Genomic DNA, 7,636 nt, shown 5'->3' with positions numbered 1-7,636 from the left:
AGTAGTATATGAAACATGTCTGCAGGGAGGTCACACGGAAGATCACAGTCTGTGAGGAAAATGTAGCATGCACATGAGGGACATGGCAGCTACATGAATCGCTGAGGTAATATTGGTCCCATACATAAAGAAACCACTGGAGCCATAGGCGGAGGAGGACATGACTTGGGGATGGGTGGCCCTTTACTCCTGCAGCTTTTTTGGTATAGTGGTGTAGATTTTTAAGCAGGAGGGATGTTGCTTTAAGAAGAGAAAAGCCCAGTATGTCTGTGCCTGGGGGGTCACTGTGAGGAGGGTGGGATTATATAGAGCAGGAAATCTGTGTCTCTCCCTCACTTCAGACATCATGTACTAGTGTAGTATCAGCTCCTACATTATGTATGGGACCAATATTACCTCAGCGATTCGTGTAGCTGCCATGTCCCTCATGTGCATGCTGCATTTTCCTCACAGACTGTGATCTTCCGTGTGACCTCCTGCAGACATGTTTCATATACTACTCTGCATTCACCTCAGACATTGTGTAGTGTGTACTAGGGTAGTATCAGCTCCTACATCATATCTGGGGTCAAGATTACCTCAGACATTCATGTAGCCGCCATGTTCCCTCACTTATTGCAGAGGCAGCTTTTGTGTGACCGCCCTGCAGACATTTCTGATCTACCACATTACTGCTGTATTATACAGAGTGTCGGGATCCCTCAGATTACTCTTTCATCTGAAGGACCGATGTTCTTGGGTGTGAAGCATCATATGTCTCTAATTAAATCAGCTCCGTCGAGAAGAACTACACAGACACCAGCTGTATGGTACAACTCAGGATGCCTCCAAGACGCCTCTGGCTTATCAGTTAGGCTTCCGTCTTTTATAGTAAAGAATTTAAACATTTTACAGACATGCGCAGTACAAATGATTTTACAACTTGTTTTAGACAAAGAAAGTCATTTAGGCGAAAAAGCAGAGGTATTTGACCTTGGTTCACAAGGGAGATGTCTGAGACATCTCCTCGAAGAACCGATAAGGTTTTAAACAAGAGAATGCAACATAGACAGAACTCAATTTAACTCCTTCAGTTCCTATCATTCCCCCCTTTGACATCTTCATTTTCCACAATCTGGAACACTGAATCCTGCAACAACAGCGGATAGTGGCTCGTTCACCAGGTACTATCCCAGGCCGACGGGTTGCCTGAGGGAGACAGGTCTTCTACCTTCTCCATCCCCCAGATACTGAAGCCACGTCCATCATTGCAAGAGTACGCTCCTTCATGCCAGAAATGAGATGTCAATCTAGGACTCAAAGGAATAATAGTTAAATTCTTGTTGTTTACAGTCAAACTTCCTTATCTATTTCTACATCTTTTCTTGCATACAGAGATACACCAAAAAACAAGTTTCAATAGCACATATATTACGAAGATACAAACAACAATGATTTTGGACAGCAACGGTGGTGTTCAATATCTCCAATATATCCCATATTTGGTCATCTAAGTAATCTGTAGCCCTGACTAATTTATCCCACATTTGAGTAATCATAGGATAAATAAAAATAGAGCTGACAATTTTATTAGCCACACTCATCTGCACTATATGTGGTCTCCCAGAGAGGCGAGGTGTATTGTCAGCAGCTCTTTTGTACAACGTGTGTTTAGGTATGCTCTGAGTACCCAACTGGTCATTCGGAATAACAAAGGTAGCTGGAGTCAAACGACCCAGAGTACAAGCACCTTTTACCCCTACTGGCAACCATTTATATGCATTGTCTCCACATACCCAGAACATGTCACTAGGTAGGTCCCATAGGGCTGAATGTTGTAATACCAGTCTATGAACTAAATCTATGAACGCAGATACATTCTGAAGCATACACCAATTTGGAAGTTGTCCTAAAGGGCTACAATACCCTACATCGGGATTTCCACAGGTGGGAGTTCCTTTCTCATATCCAGATGACTCGTTGCAAGGTATATTACCTGAAATATTAAAACAAGTTTCATTATTGCCCTGGGGAAATAAATTGGAATACTCCCAGGACGTGTTATGCAACCTTCTTTCTAGCAGTATTGGTTTGAAGGCATCAGTAGAGTGGGAAGTTACATTAAAACTAACTTGTAGGCCATACATTGGAATTTGCCCCAGGTAGGTTAATCGAGTTCTATTCCTGGGTACCCAAGCCCCCCTTTATATGCCAGATATTGAAGGTGTGTATTACTTCCTGAAAGATTACCCTGCCACCAAGGGTATCCTACCCATCCCACAATAGGTATACCAACAGTTGTGTTCCATAACTTCACATTATTTGTGGCATTATTAGCAAGTGTATCAGAACAACTGGTCCAGGCAAATAATTCCTCGGGTGGCACAGGAATAACAAGGAACGGAATACTAGTGGCTGATACTGGTGATTGTGTGCAGATCCAGCAAATGATTTGACCAATCATTCAGTAATTTTTCATGATGTTGTATAAACTTATTATTCAAGGACATTGGAGAATTTAGATTGTCCCACGCAGCTACCATTATTACAGATAATGCAACAAAACCAAACCAAAACATTATGCACTCTTATGCTTTGTTAACTCCTGTGGCTAGTTTGCAATGCGATGCGTGGATCCAGGTTGGTCGTCCTTCCAACTTAACAGAAGTAGGCGTTGTTAGGAGTACTTGGTAAGGTCCTTGATATCGGGGTTCAAGGGTCTTTCTGGAGTGTTTCTTGACATATACGTAATCACCAGGTTGTAGACAGTGAGTTCCTTCCACACTATCTGGATCTGGAATGGAAGAGAAAACTAGAGAATGCATTTGAGTTAAATGCTTTTGCAACTGGATTACATAACTTGTCAAATTATCCACATTGAGTGTTAAGACCTGTGGGTAGTACAACCCTGTGTTCGGTGATCTTCCAAACAGTATCTCGAAGGGTGACAGTTTAGTTTTCCCCGTGGGTGTGTACCTTACTGAGAATAATGCTAATGGGAGACACTCTGGCCATGGTCTATGGGTCTGCTCCATGGTTTTCTGTATTTTCAATTTCAGTGTCCCGTTCATTCTCTCTACCTTCCCTGAACTCTGTGGGTGGTAGGGTGTATGAAATGCTTGTTCTACACCTATCATTTGCATTACATTTTGCATTACCTCAGCAGTAAAGTGTGTACCTCTGTCTGATTCAATTGTTTCAGGGACACCGAATCGTGGTACTAGTTCCATCACCAGTTTCTTTGCAGTGGCTCGAGCTGTAGCCGTTTTCACCGGGTAGGCCTCTGGCCATCCAGAGAAGAGATCTACACATACTAGGATATTTGCATACACTCCTACCTTGGTAGCTGTATGTCGTCAATCTGCCGTCTCTGAAACGGGTAGAGAGGCCTAGGTGTCGCTTTCTTAGGGACTTTTACTGTTTTACCTGGGTTGTGCTGTGCACAGATGAGGCATGATTGTACAAGTTTCGCGGCTGCGCAACTGAAGCCAGGAGCGATCCAGAAGGCATCTACCATGGCACACATGTGACTTTTTGAGGTGTGATTGGGGCCATGTGCTGCTTGCGCCATGATTGGGAACAGGGACTTTGGTGGGCACATTTTATCCTTATTCTCCCATACTCCATTTGAGTTCAGCTCAGCTCCCAGTCTCCCTCGGTGTACCTTCTCTGTTTGGGCAGCCTTTTGCTGGAGGGATTTCAGGACATCTAGACCCAATGTGGCTGGAATACGCTGACTCCCCGCCACCGTCCACTGCTCTCTCTAGGCCGCCTTGTGCTATTTTAGCAGCCTCGTTCGCCCTTCTATTGCCCTCTACCTCCACGGAGTCACCTTTGTGTGTGCTTTTACCTTGACAATGCCAACCTGGACTGGTAACATCAATGCCTCCATCAATTGTTTCACCAGCTCTGCATTTTTAATGGGCTTCGAATCTGTGAAAATATTAGCGACTTTACCTGCAGCGGCTCTACACGCCTCAGTGAGTGCCTTCAACTCTGCCTCCTGCGCCGACATGTGAGGAGAGAGTGGTTCCGCTCGGATTACCTCATGTGAGGATACTACTGCATATCCAGTGTAGAATCGTCCATCCTGGTGGTGTCTGGGGCCATCTACAAAAAAGAAACTCAAAGTCTGCATTAGGAACAGGTTTTTCATGAATGTGTGCAAACCCAACTGTCTCCTGACTCATCAGTTCTATGCAGACATGTTCATGCGTCATGTCAAAGTATCCTTCCTCACTTGCCAATATGGTCACCAATTCCCCCTTTTCTGAATCCACAGGCAGGAGGGTGGCTGGATTCAGAACGTTACATCTTTTGAGGAGTGACATACTCAGGAATTAGTAGAGCACACTCAAGTCGGAGCTGTCTGGCCATAGACAGATGTTTTGGTTGAACTTGTAGGAGTATGGCATGGATGTCATGTGGGGAATAGATTGTCAAAAGAAACGTCAGTGTCATCTCACATGCCTTCCCTATTACGTCTCCACTTTTTTCCTTGTGCTCCAGCATACATGACAGGTCGTTTTATTGTCCTTGTTTGCTCAATTTCTTTAGCTACCTTAAGGAGGTCTTTCGGATCTACATGTCTCCATTCAGGTCTGGCTGTCTGTACTGCGTCTCGTAAGTCTTTGTTCATACCGTCAATGAATGCATTCACCAGTATTCTAACATCAAGTGGGTTTATGCAAATGTACCCCATGTCTGCCCATTTCAGCTGTAACCGTCCAAGGTATATCTCTACTCTCTCTCCTCTTTGCTGTGTCACATTAGTCAGGAGTACGGACTGCTCTGATTGTTCCACTGCAGCCCATTGTCTTAGTGACTCACAGTACGTCTCCCCAGATCGTGCAGATTTATCATCCATGCCCCAAGCCTGATTCTTTGTCACATCTGTATGTGTCTTAATTATATGATCTAGTGCGTCACCTGCCTTTAAACTCATCAACCTCTCTAGGTCTGCCCAGGTACACTTATATGTCTGCTGTACTTCCTTTATGTGTCTGTAAAACGGGAATGGTTGGTCTTCAGGGGCAGGCAGCTGCTTCAGCAAAGCTAGCTGGTCAGAGGGGCTCCAGGGATAATACACCTGTATCTTTCTTATTCTAGTCACACTTCTAGGTCCTGATGGGGTTGGCCGTCTGATGTCTACTGTCAGCTTACTCCTCAAGGGCCAATGTCCCTACTACCCACTATCCACACTATTATGTCAGCTTCTTATGATCTTGTCTGGATAGGATTTAGTGCAATTCTCTTAGGTCAGTAGCACAGGTCACACAAGTAGCTATTCAGTCTGGGTTTGTCTGAGTCTGACCACAGTGTTTACAAGTCCATCTGTTTTGTCTGGGTCTCTGGTTACACTTTGTCAATCAAACATTCATAATACACCTTCCACACTGCTGCACATTCTCAAGCATCATTTATTCACTTGCTATTTTCTTCCCTTGTCTGTGCCTTTTTGTACATCCAAACATTCACACTCTGGTATTTTTGCCTTTTTCAATATTTGTCCCACTTGTTTTACTGCTTCCTTCCTTCTCTGTCTCTTGTAATTTGACACAATTTGCTATACAAATCAATCACACAACTAGAAGCAGGTTCAAACACATTAATGACCAAGCAATCACTTACAATTCCCTTCTAAATTAGGCACCATATCTTACTTTTAACTTCCAATCTTCAATTAAGTACTGTTGCTTTAAAATGCACAAATCTTTCAGCGTGTACCTTACGGATAGAATTACAGAGAATTTTGAGCACAACTCACACTCAGCAGAGATAAGAGCGAAGGGAGAAGAAAAACTACGCAGCTCCATCCTTCACCCCTCCCATCAGAATGCAGCGTCGTCCTTCACAGAATTCTGTAGTTCTTTAGACTTATCAAAATCAATTTCTACAAAGAAACTCAAAATCACGGGATTTCACTGTAAGGGCAGATAACTGTATAATGAGATTAACCATGCCTTGCCCTTTTTCTGGCCAAATGCATTCAGGAAACTTTACAATGTAATGTCACATATAACACGAACTATATCATTACTCAATTCATTCAGTCTCAGATGTAGATTTGAAATATCTATAACGCATCTGTCCGGGATTCCACCACAACTAGAAAGGTCACAAATCTCTTGACACAAAAATGATGTGTGATGATTCATTCATACGTGCTCATTCACTGATTTTTTTTTTTTTTTTTATACTCAATTACTCATCTCTCATCTTATTCAGAGGTTCTCATAGACATATATACAAGGATTCACACAGCCTGCCTATCTTGCACTTTGGATTTGATTAATACTTTTTCCAGGTTCTTTGCTGCACTACTTCCATATCTATCCTCAATTATATCACATAACCGATTTCCTTCTTCAGGTATCTTTCCCTGACTGTTCCCCATCTTATCTTTTATTCTTATCCTGTCTCTCTTGTTGTCTTCCTGTTAGTCCCCTGCCTTAGGTGGTGTATTGGGTAAGCTCAAGACTAGGCTCTACTATACCTCGTTACCTTCTTCCTAAGGTGCTAACAGGCTAAATGGAGTGTCTGTTCCTCGGTGTACTACGTGTTTCGTGTACTTATATGCTATGTAGCATCCGAACAGAAATACTCACACAACACACAGGATTGTAAACAAAGTATCCATCTATCGGGGTTCTTCAGTCATATCCTGTCACAGGCTCATTTCACGGTCCTGTGCTCATTCGGTCACACTCTTATCTGTCACAAGGTTTATTCGTAAAGGGTGTTGATTTAAGCTTAGGCGGTGACCTCCCCGAAAGGACGCTGTCACATGGCCCAGTTAGGCAATATCACCACTCTTTGAACGAATACCTACTGTGCAGCTTATTTGTCTACTTTCCACAACCTTTCAAATCAAAGTAGCCATTCAACAACCTCCTCTATTCCTAGTGCGGAACCGTCTATTGTGAAAAACTTGTCCGTCCGGGCTGCGCAGTATGAACTGTTCACCCAGCCTTATATTCCATAATGTCAGACCTCTCCCATTTTGATTTGCATCAGCTCTTTTTCTAAAAATAGCTGTGCACACACAGAACCTACAGTAACCTCTCATTCGAGCAGAAATTACATATGCGTGTCACACCCGATTTCCTCAGAGTTCTTATATGGACCTGATTTTACGGCCCCCTCCTCTACTAGATTCCCCTTTATACGGACCTTAGTTATAATGATAGATTATGAAGAGCAGAGAAGAGAAAAATTGATCTCTTACCTGGCCAGGTGTTTAGGTCTGCTGTTCACAATTTCATCAGTAACTGGAGTGGTCTGTAGATCGGGTAGTCTTGGAGAGGTGCCTATATCAGGTCCCTGTTTCGGGCGCCAGGAAACTGTCGGGATCCCTCAGATTACTCTTTCATCTGAAGGACCGATGTTCTTGGGTGTGAAGCATCATATGTCTCTAATTAAATCAGCTCCGTCGAGAAGAACTACACAGACACCAGCTGTATGGTACAACTCAGGATGCCTCCAAGACGCCTCTGGCTTATCAGTTAGGCTTCCGTCTTTTATAGTAAAGAATTTAAACATTTTACAGACATGCGCAGTACAAATGATTTTACAACTTGTTTTAGACAAAGAAAGTCATTTAGGCGAAAAAGCAGAGGTATTTGACCTTGGTTCACAAGGGAGATGTCTGAGACAT

At 43.2% G+C, this 7,636-nt stretch overlaps 1 long non-coding RNA gene across 1 annotated transcript; it reads right to left on the bottom strand.

Moving 5' to 3' along the window:
- Positions 1-809: 809 nt before the first annotated feature.
- On the bottom strand, positions 810-3,510 carry LOC141077940 (uncharacterized). Its single transcript, XR_012227626.1, has 2 exons — positions 2,566-3,510; positions 810-1,975 (listed from the first exon to the last, which is right to left on the bottom strand). It is a non-coding gene; the product is annotated as an uncharacterized lncRNA (long non-coding RNA).
- Between the last annotated feature and the right edge of the window lie 4,126 nt (positions 3,511-7,636).

Source organism: Dendrobates tinctorius, unplaced genomic scaffold (assembly GCF_039654945.1).
Source record: "Dendrobates tinctorius isolate UK_male_01 unplaced genomic scaffold, ASM3965494v1 ptg000476l, whole genome shotgun sequence".
In the NCBI taxonomy this organism is placed as follows: Eukaryota; Metazoa; Chordata; class Amphibia; order Anura; family Dendrobatidae; genus Dendrobates; species Dendrobates tinctorius.
The sequence above is the reverse complement of the archived record's forward strand: the minus strand, read 5'-3'. Positions and strand labels throughout refer to the sequence as shown.